This window comes from Amblyraja radiata, unplaced genomic scaffold, assembly GCF_010909765.2.
Source record: "Amblyraja radiata isolate CabotCenter1 unplaced genomic scaffold, sAmbRad1.1.pri scaffold_4_ctg1, whole genome shotgun sequence".
In the NCBI taxonomy this organism is placed as follows: Eukaryota; Metazoa; Chordata; class Chondrichthyes; order Rajiformes; family Rajidae; genus Amblyraja; species Amblyraja radiata.
Window position 1 is genome coordinate 160943 of NW_022630571.1, and position 22373 is coordinate 183315.

At 41.5% G+C, this 22373-nt stretch overlaps 1 pseudogene; it reads left to right on the top strand.

Annotated features, from left to right (window-relative positions):
- Positions 1–883: 883 nt before the first annotated feature.
- LOC116970058 lies at positions 884–19997 on the top strand (annotated as a pseudogene).
- Positions 19998–22373: the final 2376 nt, after the last annotated feature.

Consider the following 22373-nt stretch of genomic DNA (forward strand, 5'->3'; position numbering starts at 1 on the left):
CGACAGGGTGAGAGAGAGGGAGTGAGAGAGCTAGAGAGAGACGAGATGGGGAGCGGGAGAGAGAGCGCGAGATAGAGAGAGATGGAGGGAGAGAGTGAAAGACAGAGAGACACCATGTGGGTCGGTAGGTGAATGACTAACCTGCACACCAAGAAGAAGCACCTCGCGGTCCGGAGCCCTCAATCATGATGGTGAACAAGTATTAATGATGCCACGTGAATTTTATTCTATGTCAGTATTACTTGTTCAAAACACAATTATATTTACTGAGGAATGTGGATCGATGCATTGATGACACATTGTATAACTACTTGTTAACTACTGGCTGTTAACAAGTGCTAACAGTAGTGGTTAACAAATCGTTTGTGTCTGATGGCCGTGCAGCAGTTGTTATCCATGTTCTTTTTTTTTTAATCCTGATGGCGAATGTTTTTTAAAAAATCTTTATTTAACAAAGCGAATTCGTATTTCCGTACGAAATATATTGGGAGCAATAGGTCCAATCGGCTTAAGGCCGGTCCTGGCAGAGGTCCTGAATTAGGTCCTGAAAGTGGGACAGGCCCTTCACCAGAGACCACCAGCGAACATGTTGCGACCATGTGGCGATCTCGAGGCGTGCGCAGTCTCCTGTACTCACCTAAGAAGTTGCCCGAGTTGGACAGGCTGCAGACACAGCATCACCTGTTGAACGTTGCCGGGGTTGAGTGCTTTGGTTTCACGGCCACATTGTGAGTTATAAGTGTCCGGGGACAGCTGAGTGCGGCTCCATCCCACTTGCCAGTTGCACAGACGCCACTTTACTGAATCCGCAACCAAGATCCGTCCCCGCTGACACCTTAACTTCCAGGTTTCAGGAGGAGGGTTTAAAGAGTGGTGAGTGGGGCTCAAGCTGAGAGACACTGCGGCCCGGGACCCTGCTCTGGGGCGCTAACAGGAGCGAGAAGTCAAGGAGTGCCCAGAGATGGCGTTGGGCAGCGCCTTCCCGCTGGACGCAGCCACTTTACTGATTCTCGGCGCCCTCTCCCTCTTGCTCCTCCTTTACTTTCGCCGCGGCTCTAAGTGCCATGGAGCGCTCAACCTGCTCCCGGGACCCCCTTGTCTGCCCATCATCGGTCACCTGCACCTGCTGGATCTGAAGAAGCCCCACAAGAGTCTCATGGAGGTAAGAGGGGGCGGGAGGAGGCAGCAATGAGAGGGCCGTTGTGTTCACCACTGAGTTACTCCAGCACTTTGTGTCTCTCTTTGATATAAACCAGCATCTGCAGTTCTTCGTTTCTACAGGAGGACCACTTGACTGGATCTGAACACAGTTTTCTACTGACATCGTTAACTCCAGAGTTGTTTGGCTCCCTGATCATCCCGTGAGACACATTCCTTTGCATAATTTCCATCTCTTTTTCATATACTGGGCGGCCACAGTAGCGCAGTGGGGAGTGCTGCTGCCTCACGGCGCCAGAGACCCAGGTGCAATCCTGACCCCGGGTGCTGTTTGTGTGGAGTTTGCAAGTTCTCCCTGTGGGTTCATTCCTCCTGCTCAGGTTTCCTTCCACAGATGTGCGGGTTTGTAGGTTAAATGTTCTCTGTTATTGACCCTTTAGACTTTTATTGTAAACCTGCATTGTAAACCTACAACTTTTATTGTAAACCGTGGCGAAAGTAAAGGAGGAGCAAGAGGGAGAGGGCGCCTAGGATCAGTAAAGTGGCTGCGTCCAGCAGGAATGCGCTGCCCAACGCATCTCTGGGCTTGTTTCTACATCAAATACGTGTTTATTTTCATTCCTTCAATTCTTGCCCAATTCCTCCTGTGATCATCTTAGCCACCCAGTCCGCAGTTATCAGAGTGTGTGTATTTTTAAAGTTTACCAGACAGTCCTGGTACACAGTGCCTCAAGTATGCCTCTGTAACACTAACGCTCTCACGCTGCAACATGATATACTGCAGTCCGGTATTGTTCTCCTTGCACAACCTGTATGGCTTGACTTTACGCGTGGTGTGATTTCCAAACCAAAGGCAAGGGGAGTGCTGGAAATTTACGTTCAGGAATGGCTTGAGTTGGTGGACCACGCCTCCCGTAGGGGCTACGGGTAGGGAACGGGTGCGTTGGGTGAGTAGACCCAACGCGTCTGCAGTTGGTTTAATATATTACTAAAACTCTCATCTTGTTTGTTTGTTTGTATATCCAATCCCGAATATTGTTTAAAAAATCGTGATTTTCATTGACATTGATTTTATTCTAATAAAATATCATTTTTAATCAAATTTTTCCGAATTCATTAACAGCTAACACTGTCTTTAGGTTTTTTTTAAAAGATTCTCATTGAGAATTTAAATATTTTTAAACACGATTTTCATTAGGGGGGGGGGGGGGGAGTAGGATATGGGGGATGTTTCTTTAAAAAAAATGCAATTTTCATTGTGGGCTGGGGGAGGTGAGGAGTGGGGGGGGATAGGGAGGAAGAGGTAGGGGATAGTGGGGGAGGTGAGGTGGGGGAGGAGGGGGGCGGGATAGAGGGAGAGGAGGAGGAAAGTGGTTGAGCTAGGGAGTGGGGGATGGAGAGAGAGGAGGGCAGTGGGGGAGGTGAGGAGGGAGAGTGGGGGGTGGGATAGGGGGAGGTGAGGAGGGGTTAGGGAGGGGAGAGGGGTTATGGAGGGAGGGAGTGACTGACGGTAGGGGAAAGGAGAGGGAGTTGGAGAGGGGAAAGAAGAGGGAGGGTGAAGACAAGGGGGAGGGAGTAGCATGGTGGCGCAGTGATAGAGTTGCTGCGCCAGAGAACCGGGTTCAATCCCGACTATGGGTGCTGTCTGCACGGAGTTTGTGGCCCATGACCGCCTGGGTTTTCTTCGAGATCTTTGGTTTCCTCCCACACTCCAAAGATTTTTTGGTACTTGGTCTATGTATACCTACCAATATACATGCCCTAATATGTGTAGGCTCGTGTTAATGTGCGGGGATCGCTAGTCGATGCAGACTCGCTGATAGGCCTAGTTTGTGGCACATTGTCAAAAGCTTTCTAGGAAGCTATGTACACCATTTGCACTGCATTATCCTCATCAAATCTATGTTTAGTTTGTTTAATTTAGAGATATTGCATGGAAACAGGCCCATCGGCCCACCATGAGGGGCGGGGGTCATCACTCATTGTGTATGCTAGTTCTATCCTGCACATTAAAGACAATTTATGGAAGCCTACACATCTGCACGTCTTTGGATCGCAGGAGGAAAGTGGAACACCCAGAGGAAACCCATGTGGTTAATATTAATATTATTAATTCCCTCCTTTTACCCCATCCCCCGACCTATCAACTCACCCATAGCCCCCAACTCGCAGGTGTGTGTGGGGGTGGTTAGTGTGTATGTGTGGCCCAGCAGGCCCCCCCCCCCCTGCCCCCGCAACCGCGCATTGATTAGAAGGGACCCAACGGGTCCCACTGGTCTAGGCTTGGGCACATCATATTGCCACAATCCAATGGTCACAGTAGTGAGGGTGTCAGGGGTTATCGGGACTAGGCAGGTGAATGGGGTTGAAAGGGAAAGATAGATCAGCCATGGTTAAATGGCAGAGTAAACTTGATGGGCCAAATAGCCTAATTCTGCTCCTAGAACATGAATTTATGAGTGAACTAATAATTTAAAAAAAATAAAGGAAGGAATTAATTGTTTGTGGAATCTTGTTCCTCCTGTTTAAGTTGTCTGAGAAGTACGGCCCAATCTTCACCATCAAGCTTGGAACCATGAAGGCTGTGGTCCTGACCGGCTATGAGACCGTGAAGGATGCTCTCATCAACCATCCCGATGTGTTTGCAGGAAGAGCTCATATCCCAATATTTGATGACCTTGCCAAGGGTTATGGTAACTCTCATCTTCATTTACTGTCAAACCTTTGGTAATATTTGGTTGCATAGCTCTAGGTCCACTGTTTTCCATCTAGATTTTGCCATTTAAAAGTGAGGTTCACCTTTAACATGGTTGAAATTTGCTTTCACAAGTCTCATTGATGGATTTAATTACAGGCATCATCTTTGGTCATGGGGAATCTTGGAAGCAGATGCGAAGATTCACCATATCCACACTGCATAACTTCGGAATGGGCAAGAAAACTATTGAAGATAAAATCATTGAAGAAACCCATTTCCTCATAAAAATGTTTGAATCCCACAAAGGTGAGACAAGATGGGGATGCAAAATTCTCAACTCTCCTCTGCCTACTTTTAATAATTTATAATTTAAGATATGCATTGAAGAATCCAATAAAATCCTATCCCAGAAAACGACAGTTCAACTCATCAATTCTACCCCCTAGCTAATCTTGCTTATGCTAGATATCAATAGATCTTGTATCTTTGACCTGATATGTTAGACTTCACTCTCCAAAGTTGCTGCCTGAACTGCTAAGTGTTTCCAGAATTCTCCTTATTTTCACTTCATATTTTCAGCCCTATATTCCCCTCTCGGGTGGATTCAAAGACTCCACTTTTGCTCAATGGTGGTCAGCTAAAAAGGTTTGCTTTTCCATTCATATATGTAGACATTGTCGGCAATGTCCACTCTTTATTTCTCCTCCACTGAGGAAGCAGTTAGGTGTTAACTACATTCAAGAGTGTGACACAGAGTCCTGCAGCAACTCAGTGGGCCAGGCAGCATATCTGGAGAACATGGATAGGTGAGGACAGGACAACTTGTCAAGAGTGTGGAGTCGTACATCAACTGGGCTGGGAAAAGATGGCAAATTTCTTCTTTGAAGGACATCAATGAACTAGATGAGTTTTTAAACAACTATCCAGTAGTTTCATCATCACCATTACTGATTCCAATGTTCAGTTTCAGATTTATTTAATTAATTGAATTTATATTTTCAGGTCATTTGAACTTATTCAGGTTAGTTGGGATTTGAACTAATTTCTCCGGCACAGAAATAGTGGCCTCCAAATATTTTCCTGGTAACACAACCACCATGGTCCTGCACTCTTGATACTTCTCTTCATTCTTGAAGAACTTGATTGCCCTCTGGTGCGATTCACATTTCTCAGGAGAGGTGAAGAGTTGCTGTCTGACTCTCTGTGATCATGCTGCAACTCACGATCAACAATATGACCACAGCAGAGAGTTACAGTTAAGGGCCTGTCCCACTTAGGCAATTTTTCAACGGACTGCCGGCGACTATCAAGTTCGCGGCACTCGCCTGAAAAAACGGAAACTGGAATGGAGACTGTCAGCGTGCAACACACACACACACACACACACACACACACACACACACACACACACACACACACACACACACACACACACACTGCAAAGGCGGGGGCCAGGGAAAGCGGGGGGAGCGCTGCCTGAAATTCACACGGTGCAAAGCCAAGGTGATACAGACACACACTGCGATGAACAGGTAGGTTAAGACGGCTAGCACAGTGTACGGTAAGTCCTTTAAAAGAGGGGTGAGAAGTGTGGGGTGAAGGGGGGAAAAGGAGTGGAGACAACTTTTATGTTGAAAAATTTGCGCCGACCATACTGAGGCCGCGACTAGTTCCCAGAATGCAGAAATTCCTCGCGACCATGATGGAGACTCACCAGAGACCACCAGCGAACATGTGGCGAGCGCTGTCTCCTGCACTCGCCTAAAAAGTCGCTGAGTGGGACAGGCCCTTTAGTTGTCGCCTGCCTCCAGCTGAGCAATAAGTGAAAAAGTAAACAAACCCAGACAAAGAAAAATTGTGATTGGATTGAGAATTCACTGTTGACATTGGCATAGTTTGGCAGCAACTCCCACGTTGACTCAACGCCACACCTTTGTCAGATATTTGGTGCAACTGCATAAAAAATATTGTGTATAGACCCATATACCCTCGTTGGACCCATATCCCTTTAAACCTTGCCTCACATAATGACTTTTAAATATTGTCACTTTACCAGCCTCCATTATTTTGTCTGGCAGCTCATTCCCTAGGTGTACCACCCTCTGTGTGAAAATGTTGCCCCTCAGGTTCCAAATAAATCCTTCCCCTTTCACCTCAAACCTATGTCATCTAGTTGTTGATTCCCCAACCCTGGGGATAAACCCTGTGCATTCACCCTCTCTACGATCGTCACCCCTATTAAGCACACATGACATCCCAACTTCCACACCCAATGCCCTTATTGATTAATCTTCACTCACCCAGTTTGTCAAGATCCCTCTGTAATTCTTGATAACCTTCTTCACTGTCGTTGACACCACCATTTCCAGTGACTTCTGCCAACTTGCGATATGAGCTTTGTAGCTTCGCATCCAAGTCGTTGACGTAGATGACAAACAACAATGGTCCAGCACCAACTATTGAGGCACAGCACTAGTCACGGGTTTCCAATATGAAAAACAGCCTTCCAACGTAGATTTCATTGGAGTCTCAAAGTATCTGTCCCTCAATTCACAAACAAAGCTGCTTGTATAATTGACCCTTGAACATGTGAAAGAAACATGTTCTCCATGGACTAGGTAATAAACTTTCACTGTGTTCCTACCCTGTGCTTTGACAGAGGGAAATGGTTCAGTGGACCTAACCCTTGGGACTCAATGGGCTCTGGGCTTTCAAACATCAAATCCCTGATCAGGCCAACAATGACAATAAAAAAAACAAAGATCAGATATATAATTGGGGGAGTCCAGAACCAGGGGCCACAGTTTAAGAATAAAGGGTAGGCCATTTACGACTGAGTTGAGGAAAAACTTTTTCACCCAGCGAGTTGTGAATCTGTGGAATTCTCTGCCACAGGTTGCAGTGGAGGCCAATTCACTCGATGTTTTCAAGAGAGAGTAGTTAGATATAGCTCTTAGGGTGAATGAATCAAGGGATATGGGGAGAAAGCAGGAACTGAGTGTGGACGATCAGCCACGATCATATTGAATGGAGGTGCTGGCTCGAAGGGCCGAATGGCCTACTCTTGCACCTATTTTCAATGTTCTAAGTTACTATAATTAGTCTTAGAACTTAACTAGCACACTCAATCATTGAATGATTCGTAAATTTGAATGATTTATTGATGTTTCTGTAATACCTTCAGATTTCAGGTATTGGCTATCAATTACATGGCTGGAGATTAATACTAATTATTTTAATTTATAGATTTACAATGCATTTCCTATATTGGGATTTCTTCCTGGTGCACACAAGAAATTGCTGCAAAATAATAGAATAATTTATGAAATCATCAAAAACTATATAAATGGAAATAATGAGACACTAGATGCAAACAATCCAAGGAACTTTTTTGATGCCTTCTCATTAAAACAATGTCAGGTATGTACTGCACACCTCCCTTTAAGAAAGAGGTTGATTTTGTATAATAGACTCACTTCAAAGAAGCTGTAGCTATTCAACTGAGCGCCAGGTGGCGCCGTACAATGGCAGCCTCGCCAACAGTCTGTCTTGTCCTTTTCTTTCTTGGTTGCTTTTAGTATGTTGTTACATGTATGTTTTAGTGTATCTTTAGTTTTATATTGCGTGGGTAGGGGGAGGGGAGGGGTTTGGGGGAAACTTTTTTAATCGACGGAGATGCAATTTTTTTCCGTATCGTATCTCCGTCCGCGCGCGCTGCAGCCTAACACCGAGGAGCTGGCGGCATTTGGGAGCTCCTACCGTGGGAGCCTGCAGACTTAACATCGTGGAGCACCCAGTCCCTTGCTTAGGGACCGACTTCGGGAGCTCCAAGCCGCAGGAGCTTCGACCGCCACGATTGCGGGAGCTTCGACTGCCTCGACGCAGGAGCTTCGATCACCGACTGCGGGAGCTTCTATCGTTCCGACAGCAGATGGTTCATCTGTCCAGACCACGGGAGAAAAGGAGGAAAGAAGATAAGAGTTTATTGCCTTCCATCACTGTGGAATGTAGGGTAGTCGCTGTGGTGGATGTTTATGTTAACTTTTATGTAGTTGTGTGTCTTGCTGCTTTTTTCTGGCATGACTGTATGGTAAATCAAATTTACTGTACATTAAATGGTACACGTTACAATAAAGGACCATTGAACCATCGAACCATTGATTTGTCAGCAGTATTTATTGCCCATTGCAAGATGCTCTGGCAAAGCTGGTAGTGACCGGTTAGGATGACCGATACTCTCTTGTGCTGCAGCAAGCAAGAATTTCAATGTCCGATCTGGGACACATGACAATAAACTCTCTTGACTTGACACAGTGCACAACTGGTAGAGCTGCTACCTCTAGCACCTGAGACCCGTGTTGAACCTGACTTTGGGTGCTGTCTGTATGGAGTTTGCGTGTTCTCCATGTGAACGTCTTTGGGATTTCGGGGGAAACCAGAGCACCCCGCGGAAATCCAAGAGGTCACAGGGAAACATGCAAACTTCACACAAGCAGCGTCCGAGGTCAGGATCGAACCCGGGTCATGGGCACTGTTAGGCAGCAGCTCTACCAGTTGCGACACTGTGCGTCCAAATTTATTTGCTCGTAAAATAAATAATATTCAAATAGCATTCAAATTTATATTGAAAGAAGAAACGGGTTAACACAGACCAGACCTACCACCATTGACTCCATCTGCACTTCATGCTGCCTCCGAAAAACAGCTAACATAATCAAAGACATCCTACCCTATTCCTCCTTGCGGCTCCCATTTGGCAGAAGAATCATAAGCTTGAACGCGCACACCACCAGACTAAGGAATAGCTTCTTCCCCTTTGTTAACAGGCTTGTCCCGCATAAGCTAGGGTACAGTCAAATATACCTCTACCCCACTGCAGTCATTGGACTTTGTCTATGGAACTGACGCTTTACAATAATGAGAACTATATTCTACACTCTGTATCTTCCCCTAATATACTTGAGTTTCACTTGATTGCATTCAAATTACCTGAACTACAGCATACACAATGAAGCTTTTCACTGAACCTTGGTACACAAGACAATCATAAACCTAAATCTAAAAAACCTATGACAAAGATTGGTATCTACAATCCAAAATGGAAGACAATCCAAATATTGCAAAATCTCACAATTTCAGACGAGAGGGCTTCTGGTGTGTACTCCTGGTCCCAAAACAAATTTCTGGGTCTTTGTTAATCTATTGTAGGAGTCAGGTAATCCAAACACATATTTCCATGAAAAGAACCTGATAAGGACTTCCGGTGGCTGCTATGAAGCAGTGAAGGCAGCTGCACTGAGCTCTCCTCCAGACAAATCGTGTTTAAAGTCAACTCCCATGCCAGGATCGGGTTAAAAATCTTATCAGGTTTGCTGAACGTCGAGGGTACTGACTCCATCAAACGGTACCGGTGGATTTGGGATTTAAAACGATCTTATCGTAAAAACTGGATGAGAAAGAGAAGAGGTCAGAGAGGACCCAAGAAGACTACAAACAGTTTCCAGCTCCAAAAAGCTCTGGATGAGCTTGAAACCACCCCGGAACTCACTTTTGAAAGTCTGGAAGAGGAGCTGGAACCTCAACAACCTACAAGCGATATGGCTGCGAGAAGTGATACAAAGGAGAAAGAAATGAAAAGCTGGGAAGAAACGGTAAGAGCTAATATTCTTAAAGACATTACTAAAGATCTTCAGAAGCAATTTGCCAAATGAATTCTACAATTCAGAACAACTTCTCCACTATGGAGGGCAATCTTTCTAAGAAAATTGATAATAGCTGCGGCGAAGTAAAAGAGCTTTATGTAGCCCTGAACCAGCAGTTTAAAGATTTGGAGTCCAGGACTGCGAAGGAATTGGAAAGTATGCAGAAAGATTATAACAATAAACATGACACCCTGCTGAAGCAATTAACAGACTCGGAAAAATTGATGGAAGAGATGGATGGTGAAATGGAACAGATGAGCCAAGAAATACAAGGGCTGAAAAAACAACACGATACGAATTGGGAGCTAACGAATAAACTGAATGAGAAATGTCAAGATTTAGAGGCCAGGTCAAGGAGGGAAAATTTGAGAATAGTAGGAGTTAAAGAGGGTGCTGAACACGGCCTTCAAATGCGTGATTTTATTACTAATCTACTTCAAGTTCAAGTTCAAGTTCAAGTTAGTTTATTGTCATGTGTCCCTGTATAGGACAATGAAATTCTTGCTTTGCTTAAGCACACAGAAAATAGTAGGCAGTTACTACAAAACAGATAAATGTGTCCATATACCATGATATAAATATATACACACATGAATAAATAAACTGATAGTGCAAATAACAGAAAGTGGTTGGTAATAATCAGAGTTTTGTCCGAGCCAGGTTTAATAGCCTGATGGCTGAGGGGAAGTAACTATTCCTGAACCTGGTTGTTGCAGTCTTCAGGCTCCTGTACCTTCTACCTGAAGGTAGCAGGGAGATGAGTGTGTGGCCCGGATGGTGTGGGTCTTTCATGATACTGCCAGCCTTTTTGAGGCAGCGACTGCGATAGATCCCCTCGATGGAAGGAAGGTCAGAGCCGATGATGGACTGGGCAGTGTTTACTACTTTTTGTAGTCTTTTCCTTTCCAGGGCGCTCAAATTGCCGAACCAAGCCACGATGCAACCGGTCAGCATGCTCTCGACTGTGCACCTGTAGAAATTAGAGAGAGTCTTCCTTGACAATCCGACTCTCCGTAATCTTCTCAGGAAGTAGAGGCGCTGATGTGCTTTTTTGATGATTGCATTAGTGTTCTCGGACCAGGAAAGATCTTCAGAGATGTGCACGCCCAGGAATTTGAAGCTCTTGACCCTTTCAACCATCGACCCGTTGATATAAATGGGGCTGTGGGTCCCCCTCCTACTCCTTCCAAAGTCCACAATCAGTTCCTTGGTTTTGCTGGTGTTGAGGGCCAGGTTATTGCGCTGGCACCATATGGACAGTTGCTCGATCTCTCTTCTGTACTCTGACTCATCCCCATCAGTGATACGCCCCACAATAGTGGTGTCGTCAGCGAACTTGATGATGGAGTTCGCACTGTGGTTCGCTACGCAGTCATGGGTATAGAGTGAGTACAGCAGGGGGCTGAGCACGCAGCCTTGAGGTGCTCCCGTGCTGATTGTTATTGAGGCTGACACATTTCCACCAATACGAACAGACTGTGGTCTGTGGACGAGGAAGTCGAGGATCCAGTTGCAGAGGGATGCGCAGAGACCCAGTTCTGCGAGTTTGGTAACCAGTTTGGAGGGGATGATTGTGTTAAATGCCGAGCTGTAATCAATGAATAACAGCCTGACATATGAGTTTTTGTTGTCCAAGTGGTCCACTACTTAAAGATGTTTTCAAACTTCCAGAAAAACCAAAGATAGATCTGGCTCATCGAGTGGGTCGCTTCCAAAAACATGATAATGTTAAACCAAGGCAAATTATTGTAAAGTTCCTGGATATTTCAACTTTGGAAACTCTATTAAAGAAGATAACCTATGGAGAAAATCTTACATTTGCTGATAATATCGTAAGATTCTACAGGGATTATCCTCGGGAAATTTTGGCAAAAAGACGCGAGTTTAAAAGGGCAAGCAGTATTTTATATGGACATTCTGAAGTTCGTTATGGCGTGATCTATCCAGCGAAAATGCTAATTACGTTTAATGCCAAGCAACGCTCATTCACGGACCCGGACTCTGCTTGCAAATACGCCCAGGAGATTTTAAACAAAATTCAAGGAGGAACATAGACATTTTATCTGTGGAACTTTGTTTTTTCTCTTTCAATTAAGACACTAGAACGCTTCAGACGGTTACCAGACAGGCTTATCTGGCAAGAATGTGTTGTTCAATAACAGAGGCCGAATTAAACTTCTGAACTGAAAGCACAGATGGAAGCTCAAGGTCGCAAGCTCGTCACCAAACCCCTCAGCACGGAGAACTATGAGACCGTCTCCTTTTGAAATGGCCATGATATGAGGCATCTGTTCCGCACTATATGACCTATTATTTATATATATAACTAACTAACTAATTAACCACTTACGCGCAATAAACTCAACTAACGTTAAAGGCGTAATGTACTATACTAACACGACTAACTATATAGCAGGAGGATGGGGGAGGTTAGACATATATTTTAAATACTAAATACTAATTATGAATTAATTAACATACAGGTAAATGAAAAGTGTAATTATTGACGAGGTACTTTAACCCATAATTTCTTTTATTTTAATCCAAATCTTCTACCTTCCCTTTTATTTTATTTTATTTTATTTTAAACTGTTCAGCGATTAACTGACCTGATATGATAATTTTGGTAACAATTAGAGGGAACCGACTAACGTTGAGTCAAATTCTAATAGGGGGATAAGGCCCAGTGCATAATCTCATCGACGGAGGTCAATTTAAAAACAAACCTAACTACCTTAGATGGCTTTTTTGTAATTTATCGCTTTTTTGATAAATTACATTCACTTTTTTTGTTTATTCACAATTATGTGTTGTATGACAATAATTTTTATGTACACTTTATTTTATGTTTTTCTCTTTCCCTTAATTATGCTTAATAGTGTCAGGAGATGTAAAACTACTGTAGAAATTATGAAGGACAACTATGGATTCGGGATTCCAAGGTACTTGGCTGCATCACATGAATCATATAGTCTGGTAATAATAGCCAATGCAAGATAATAGTCGAATAAATATCGGAGGTCTCACCTTCTGTAGTTGGAACATCAGAGGTGCGAATGAGCCAATTAAGAGGGGTAAAATTCTGGCACAATTAAAATCATTAAATATGGATATTGCTTTCCTACAAGAGACACATCTGAAACAACAAACTCAGATCAGATTAAGGGCAAATTGGATAGGTCAAACCTATTACTCCTCATTCACCTCTAAAGCAAGAGGCACGGCTATTATAATTCGGAAGGGTATACCTTTTAAATTAAAGAAATCTATATCTGATAAAGAGGGAAGATATGTTATAGTCACGGGAGAAATTTACAATACACCATTAACTATGATAAATATTTACGCGCCTAATTTTGATAACCCACAATTTTTTAGGAAAATAATAGATTTAATCGCAGAGCATAATTATCAAAATATAATAATGGGAGGAGATTTGAACTGTGTTATAGATCCATACTTAGATAAATCAATAAAGCTAGGGAAGTGTCTTGTTAAAACTAAGACCTGTGAATTTTTAAATACTTATATAAAAAATAATAACATAGCTGATATTTGGAGAATAGCAAATCCAAGTGGTAGGGAATATTCATTTTATTCATCAGTTCACAAAACTTATTCGCGAATTGACTATTTTTTATTGGATACAAAATTAATCCCGTATACGAATAAACCATCATATCATAATAGTATTATTTCTGATCATTCACCATTGACTTTTATACTTAAAATTGAGGGAATGCCGAGTATAAAACCTTTTTGGAGATTCAATGTACATATATTAAATAACCCGCAGGGTTATGAGTATATAAAAGAACAAATAAAACTTTTTTTTCAAAATAAATGACACACCGGGTATTTCTGCACCGCTATTATGGGAAACCTTCAAGGCATATATTCGCGGTGTCATAATTTCTTACCAAAGTTTTCAAAATAAGGAAAATAAAAGAGAACTTCAGCGGATTGAACAGAAAATAAAACTACTAGAACTGGACAATGCAACTGACCCAACCATAAATAAACATAATAAGATAACTTTATTGAAATATAAAGTCAATAGAATACTATCGGCTAGAGTAATAAGATTATTCCAAATTACAAAACAAGCACACTTCGAATTTGGGGATAAGCCACATAAACTACTTGCGAGGCAACTGAAGCAACGAGAAAAGGAAAAAACTATTACTAAAATTAAATCGGATAAGGGTGAGTTTTTAACACTGCCTAAGGATATTAACACGAGGTTTGCCCAATTTTATCACAATTTATATACATCTAAAATAAATACAGATGTAAGTAAAATTACAAATTTTTTAGATAATTGCAAGATCCCAAAATTGGATAGTTTAGAACAAGAGCAATTAGGAGCATGGATTACTAATGAAGAAATAAAACAAATAATAAACTCACTGAAAAATGGGAAGACCCCAGGACCAGACGGTTTTAGTAATGAATTTTATAAAAGATTTCAGGAGTCAATTGTACCAAGATTATTCAATTTATACACGCAGGCTTATACTGAAAATAAACTACCAGAAACCCTAGCAGAAGCAACAATAACACTTATACCAAAAAAAGATAAAGATTTAGATGAACCGGGTTCTTATAGAGCTATTTCACTACTAAATACGGATCAGAAAATTTTAGCAAAGATTCTAGCTAGAAGGCTAAATAATTATATTAACAATTTAATAAATACGGATCAAACGGGATTTATACCCAAAAGACAATCATTTAATAATTTGAGAAGGCTTTTCAATATAATGTACTCTCATAATGAGGACAATGAAGATATTTCAGTTGTCACGCTGGATGCAGAGAAGGCATTTGATCAAGTAGAATGGCAGTATTTATACAAGGTACTCCAAAAATTCAATATGGGAGAGAATTTTATTAGAGGGGTTAAACTACTTTACGATAGACCTACGGCAAGAATACTAACTAACAATACGCTATCTCCAAAATTTTACTTATCAAGGGGTAATAGGCAAGGGTGTGCCTTATCACCATTGCTATTTGCCCTTATGATAGAACCGTTGGCCGAAAGGATTAGAAATCACCCGAATATTCACGGATATAACACTAAGGACTCAATGAATAAAATTTCACTATATGCTGATGATATCCTTTTATATATTACTAATACACAAACGAGTATACCCACCTTATTAACACTAATTGAGGAATTCGGCTCTTTTTCAGGATATAGAATAAATTGGAATAAAAGCGAAATTATGGCTTTAAAACTACAGGATTCGAGACACTTACTAAAATTCCCCTTCAAAATTGCAACAGAAAAATTCAAGTATCTGGGTATTCAAATTACGAGAAGACACAAATCATTATTTAGTGCCAATTTTATACCACTATTAAATAAACTGAATGATATGATTAAATTTTGGAAAACGCTTCCGCTCTCATTGATAGGTAGAATTAACGCTATAAAAATGACTTTCTTACCACAATTAATATATTTGTTTCAAGCGATCCCAATATATATTCCAAAATATTTTTTCAAAAAACTAGATTCCACTATCACTAATTTTATATGGGATTACAGAACACATAGAATTCAACGAAAGCATTTGTGCAAATCTAAAGAAGTTGGGGGTTTATCATTACCTAACTTTATGTATTACTACTGGGCAGTGCATATTAAGAACATAATGTACTGGCTGGATAGTTCCACTCAGTAGTTGGAGTGGATAAGAATGGAGAAAGAGCAGTGCTATCCGCACGATATAGGAACGATCCTGCTCTCACCGATAAAATTGAATAGTATAATATGTAAGAAGAACCCAATTATTCACAAATGGAAACAAATAAAAGTATCCTTGAAATTAAATAATTTATCAGTACTAACCCCACTATTGAACAACCCAGCATTCAAACCTTCTCTCATCGACAACACATATCAACAATGGGATAGACTGGGGATTAGGAAAGTAGGGGATATGTATGAATTGGGCAAACTGTTATCATTTCAACAATTAAAATTAAAATTTAAATTGAAGGATAATCAATATTTTAAATATATACAGGTATGTGACTTTATGAAGAAATATACACATAGATTTCAAACTATATTTTTAGACCCTTTAGAAGAAGCAATGAATATTAAGGCTGATTTACAAAAATTAATATCATACTTTTATAATAATATATTATATAGAGAATCACCCTCAACAGAAGCACTGAGGGAAGATTGGGAACATGAGCTAATGATAAAGATCTCGAAGGATAGATGGGAAAAGTATTTGATGAATACACATAACTGTTCTATTAATGCAAGACATAATTTAATTCAATTCAAATTATTACATAGACTATATTATTCAAAAACGAGGTTGAATAAATTTTATCCAAACGTCTCTCCCAGATGCGATAAATGTTTGTTTCAAAACGCTAATATAACACATTCATTTGTAGGATGTACAAAGTTGAATAAATTTTGGAGTGATATATTTGATATATTTACAAAGCTCTTCAAGTCAAGAATAGAACCCAAAATGGAATGGATTATATTCGGAATAATAGGAGAAGATACCAATTTAAATAAAGACCAAAATGTTTTTTTTAATTATGGGTTAATAATTGGAAAGAAATTGATACTTAAATTTTGGAAAAATACAACCATACCAACTGTTAAAATGTGGATTAGGAATATGATGGACATAGCACGCCTTGAAGAAATGAGACTCCGACTAATAGATAAATATGACCAATTCTTAAGGAGTTGGTCTCCTTTCATCGACTTTTTGGAATCATGTGATGCAGCGGTACCATAAGGATTGCTGATTTCAGTTCATGACGTGGATAGATTTACATCTCCGAATATAGATTTGAAAAATTCTCTTTTAAGGGGCCTTCTCTTCTATTTCTACTTTCCACTTTTTCTTTTTTCTTTTATTTTTTTTATTTTTTATATACACACTTCATGTTTTTCTACTCTCTACCATCTATTTTTCCACTTTTTCCCCTTTCTATTGTTTTCTTTTTCTTGTCTTGCTTACTTCCTTCTCATAACATAAAACTAGAGGTTGTACATAGAATGGATTACGGTATGACATAGTTGGCACCTAAAATTAGGTGCCACTGTATTGTTTTGTACTGTATTAACTTCTAATAAAATAAAAAAAAATAAAAATTAAAAAATTAAAAAAAAGAACCTGATAAGAACGACATCCAACCTGTTTGCTGCTGGGATGGAATCGACTTCCTCCACACTTCATTGGGCCATGCTGCTGATGATGAAGTACCCCCACATACAGGGTGAGGAGCGGTCTGATTGATTACTGTGGGTCGCGTGCATGAGTCCCAACTCTAGTCCTGTCGCCCAGTGCTTTAACGATGCCCTTGGTTTCCAGAGAAAGTTCACGAGGAAATCATCAGTATCATTGGGTCAGAACGGTCGCCCAGAGCTGAAGATCGGAAGAATTTTCCCTACACCAACGCGGTGACCCATGAAGTCCAGAGGTTTGGCAACATTTCCCAATGAACATCATGCATTCAACAACAGCGGATGTAAACTTTAAGGGATATTTCATCCCAAAGGTAGATAAGGGATGTGGGTGGCTCTTTGGCTCCTGATGTTTGGCTATTTGCTCCAGGGAGGGAGCAAGTGGATTGTTGATGTCTTAAACTCATAAGTTTAGCTGTGCAATTTTATATAACATAATAATAATAACTGGTGTGTTGTGTGCGTTTGGAAGGGAGTTGATGGAGTGACATCGAAAGGGTGGACAATTTGTAAACTGGTGCAGCTTAAAGACTAACTGATAAAATGTGGCTTGGTAGAATAGTAGAATAGAATAGTTTCTTTATTGTCATTGTAACATGAACCATGTACAACGAAATTGTAAAATGTCAGCCAGTCAGTGCACCATTCAAACATTTCTAAAAGCTAACGATACATACAAGGTAAAATATTTAAAAAAAGATAAACAACTAAAATAAATATCATAAAAATAGCACGCATAAACACCCAGCCCTACATCCTTCTGTCGATTTCACAGTCTCTTAGTATGTATCGCCCCTGCGTTCCTTGGCGGCTACATTTAGTGCCTTTATAGCAGTGGGGTAAAAACTGTTTTTAAATCTGTTTGTCCTTGTCCTTGTAGATCTGTACCGTCTGCCTGACGGTAACAGTTCAAACAGGGAGTGTCCGGGGTGGGAAATGTCCTTTATAATACTCTGGGATTTTTTGATGCAGCGGGAACTGTGTAAGTCCTCCAAGGTAAGGAGAGGGCAGCCGACAATCCTCTGGGCGTTGTCAATGGCCCTCTGGAGCGCTTTCCTCTGAGCCGCTGTGCAGCTGGTGTACCAAACGCATACACAGTATGTTAGGATGCTCTCAATGGAGCACCGATAAAAGGACAGCAGCAGTCTCTGAGTGATGTTATTCTTCCTGAGCACCCTCAGGAAGTGCAGTCTCTGCTGGACCTTTTTCAGCAGCGCAGAGGTGTTCACGCTCCACGTCAGGTCCTCCTCAATATGGATTCCCAGGAAGCGGAAATCCGCCACCCTCTCCACACAGTCCCCTCTGATAATTAATGGTACCATGTCCGTTTTATTCTTTCTGAAGTCTATTATTATTTCCTTTGTCTTTAAGGTGTTGAGGAGCAGGTTATTTTCTCCACATCTAGGACATATATTTCTCCAAACAATGCCTGCTGATGTCTGTATGCTCATGTTTTGTTCATTATTTATGTTCATAGGAGCAGAATTAGACCATTCGACTCATCGAGCCTACACCAGCATTCAGTCATGGCTGATCAATCTTTCCCTCTCAACCCCATTCTCATTCATTAATTCCCCTTCAGTGGACGTATTTTCAGCAATGCTTTTCAAACAGAATAACAACAGCGATTGTAAATTATATTTTCAGGACACTCCCGTGATCCCCTTACTGACCTCGGTGCTTTTTGATAAAACTCAGTGGGAAAACCCGAGAGCCTTTAACCCTTCCAACTTTCTGGATGCTGATGGGAAGTTTGTGAAGAGACATGCTTTTGCTCCTTTCTCCATGGGTAAGATGTTTCTCCATGTTTGCACTTTATTTCCCCTCTGCCCTTGGCCCAGTGGATGGAAGGAAATGCAATATTAAGGGCTAGTCATTTCGCTGAGTAAAACAAAGATCTGTGGATGGTGGAAATAGAGTCATAGAATCATATAGTAATGAAGCCGGCCATGTGGCCCAGCATGTTCATTCTGACCACTGGGTTCCTGTTTGTGATTCAAGTGTTTTCAGCAATTCTGCTTCCACCAATCCCTCCCGCAGTGTCTTCCAACTCCTCACCACTCTTCACGTGAAAAAGGTCCCTCTGAGCTCTCTATCTCTCTTACTCCTTACCCTAAATCAATGGCCGCTCATCCCTTTGACCTTTGATGTAGAAGCATAGAATCAAAGAGCACAGAAACAAGCCATTTGGCCCAATTTGTCAATGTTAACCAACTTGCCCAATCTAAGCTAATCCCCTTTGCCCACGATTGGCCCATATCCCATTAAACCTTTCCTTCCCAAACTGGAGATTTTGGTGCTATAACTGTTGGGTTGTAAGATACCCAAAACAGAATCCTTCACTTTGTGTGTGGCCTTATTCTGGCACTGGAGGAGGCCAAAGGTTGGTATGGGAATAGGAAGGGGAGTTAAACATTTTTTTAATGGTCACAAATGTGGCATTACCATAATAAGGATATTATGGTTACATATTTAAATCCTACCACGATATCTGTGGAAATTGTGGTGCGGCACAGTGGCAAAGTAGTAGAGTTGCTGGTTTACAGCGCCAGAGTCCCGAGTTTGATCCTGACACAGGTACTGTCTGTGGAGCTTGCACGTTCTCTCTGTAACCGAGTAGGTTTCCACTAGATGCTCCGGTGTCCTCCCACGTCCCAAAGACGTGCTGTTTTGTAGTTTAATTGGCCCTCTGTAAATTTCCCCTAATGCGTAGGGAGTGGATGCGAAAGTGGGATAATGTAGAACTGGTGTGAACAGGTGATCTATGGACGGCGTGGACTCAGTGGTCCGATGGACTTGTTTCCATGCTGCATCTTGCATTCAATCAATCAAGCATTTTGCGGAGCAATGTTGACATGTTTGTGCCTTTGCAGGACGCAGGGCCTGTGCTGGAGAAACCCTGGCCAGGGTGGAGCTCTTCCTGTTCTTTACAACTCTGATACAGAAGTTCCGGTTTCAAGTCCCCCCAAATGTGAACACTCTGGAGCTTGTGTCTGGTGTGGGCTTCACATCATTCCCAAAATACCAAAACGTGTGTGCTGTGCGTCGCTGATGTCAACCCATCCTTTGCTTTAGTTTTACCCCTTTACATTATTCTCAGAATCATTTCAAAGAATGTGCATGTGTGTTTTAGTTGTGGAATGTTGCATTTTTCATGGGGCTGAATCATAGTGGAGCAATCAATGGTGTCTCCATGACTACATCAAATTCAATGCATCAAATATCATACTTTCATGATTGAACACTTACAGATGTACTTTTAATAAATTACTGATTGCGAACTATTTTATCTTAGTTCTTTTTTAACCAGAGCTGCTTATTTACTTCTTGTTCAACTTTGTATGCACACTTCCAATACCTTTAGGTGCGTTATGTCGTGTCTAATAATAATTGAAAACTATGGAAACACTTGGGAAGTCAAGCAGCCTCTGTGGAAAGAGAAACATGATCAATGCTTTGAGTTGGAGACCCTGCAAATAGCTTTGACCCTGCAAATAGCTTTCAACCCTTTGGCTTGAAACATTAACAGTACTTCTCTTTCCACAGATGGTAACTGACCTGTCGAGCGTTTCCTGCATTCTCTGTCTTAATTCAGATTTCCAGCACTGGAATTTTCGTCTGAAAATACTTTCTATTTTTATGTTCCCTTTTAATCAATTGTTTATCACTCGTCACGTTCACAAGTTAAGTTGTTGTGTAAGGAAAACAATAATTATATGCAAGTGAGGTCAGTCCCTCTTCAAGACCACATGACAATTCTTGAGTAATTAAGCAGGACAGGCAGCATCTCTGGAGAGACGAATGGGTGATGTTTCAGGTCGAGACCCTGAAGAAACATCACCCATTACTTCTCTCCAGTGATGCTGCCTGAGTTATTCCAGTTTTTTATGTCTATCTTCGGTTTAACCCAGCATTTGCAGTTCCTTCCTACACATGACAAATCTTTATCTCTTCTCTGAACTGGCTCCAATATTTTGAAGCAATTTTGAGGGAATAATGTCCAAATTATTGTATCTGCACCTGATCAACCATCTCCACAAGGTTACAGGTTTCATTTTACTGCAGATCAAAGAACTTTGGACCTGCTCTCTAGCATATAGTCAGTCATGTCAATAACTGGATTATTTCAGTAAACAGTTAATAATCAACCTAAAATCCTTGTCATTGAAATTAGGCATAATTGGAAGAACCAACTTGTCTCCTTCCGTGCTGCAGATTGTTCAAAAACCAAAGCTCTGACATCCAGCGTGGAAAAGATCCTTTGTATGTTTAGGAAGGAATTGCAGGAGCTGGTTTATACCAAAGATAGACACAAAGTGCTGGGAATTTTCGGCCGCAGAAGGCAGTGGCGGCCAATTCACGGACGTTTTCAAGAGAGAGTTAGATTTAGCTCTTAGGGCTAATGAAATCCAAGGATATGGGGAAAATACAGGAACGGGATACGGATTTTGGATGATCAGCCAGGATCATATTAAATGGTGGTGCTGGCTCGAAGGGCCGAATGGCATACTTCTGTACCTATTTTCTATGTTTCTATGTAACTCTGCAGGTCAAGCAACATCTCTATAGAAACAGGATAGGTGATGTTTCGGGTCAGGACCCCCCGTATATTTGTTGATTTTGACGATACTTTTCATATTAGGGTGTGAGGGTTGTTGGTTTGAGTTCCCTTGGCTTTGTCTGGGATTTAGCACTATGTAGACACAAGGAACCCATTGGAGACCTTTGAACTATCTTTCATCGGACTTTATCAGACTTTATCTTACGCTAAATGTTGTACCCTTTTTCTTTATCCATACACTGTGGTAAGTTTGATTACAATCATATATAGTTTTTTCTTTGACTGGATAGCACGCAACAAAAATATTTTCACAGTACCTCGGTACACATAACAACGATAAACTAAACAAAACCTAAATGTAGATGCTGAACTTGGGCAAAACACAAAGTACTGGAAGAACTTAGCAGACTTAATTTAATTTAGAGATACAGCACAGAAACAGGCCCTTCAGCCCACCGAGTTCGCACCGACCAGCAATCCCCGCACACTAACACTATCCTACACATTAGGGCCAATTAAAAAATTTACCAAGCCAATTAGCCTACAAACCAGTATGTCTTTAGAGTGTAGGAGGAAACCAGAACTCCCGGAGAAAACCCAAGCAGTCACAGGGAGAACGTACAAAGTCTGTACAGACAGCACCCGAAGTTAGGATCGAACCTGGGCCTCTGGCGCTGGAAGGCAGCAACTCTACCATTGTGCCACCATGCCGCGAGATCAGGCATAATCTTTGGAGGGAATTAACAGATGACACTTCTGGAATTCCCCAGTAGATGGCGCCTGAGCTTGTCATGTCCACTAAACATGAAACTACTCGAGCTAATGTGAATGTATTTCTAGACGCAAAGAAGGGCAGATGCTAGTTGACCAAAAAAGACCCAAAGTGCCAGAGTAACTCAGCGGGCCAGGCAGCATCCCTGGAGAATTTGGACAGGGGACATTTCAGGTCTGGACCTTTCTTCAGACTGATCATCCCTACTCTAGCTGTATCCTGCACACTCGGGATGATTTACA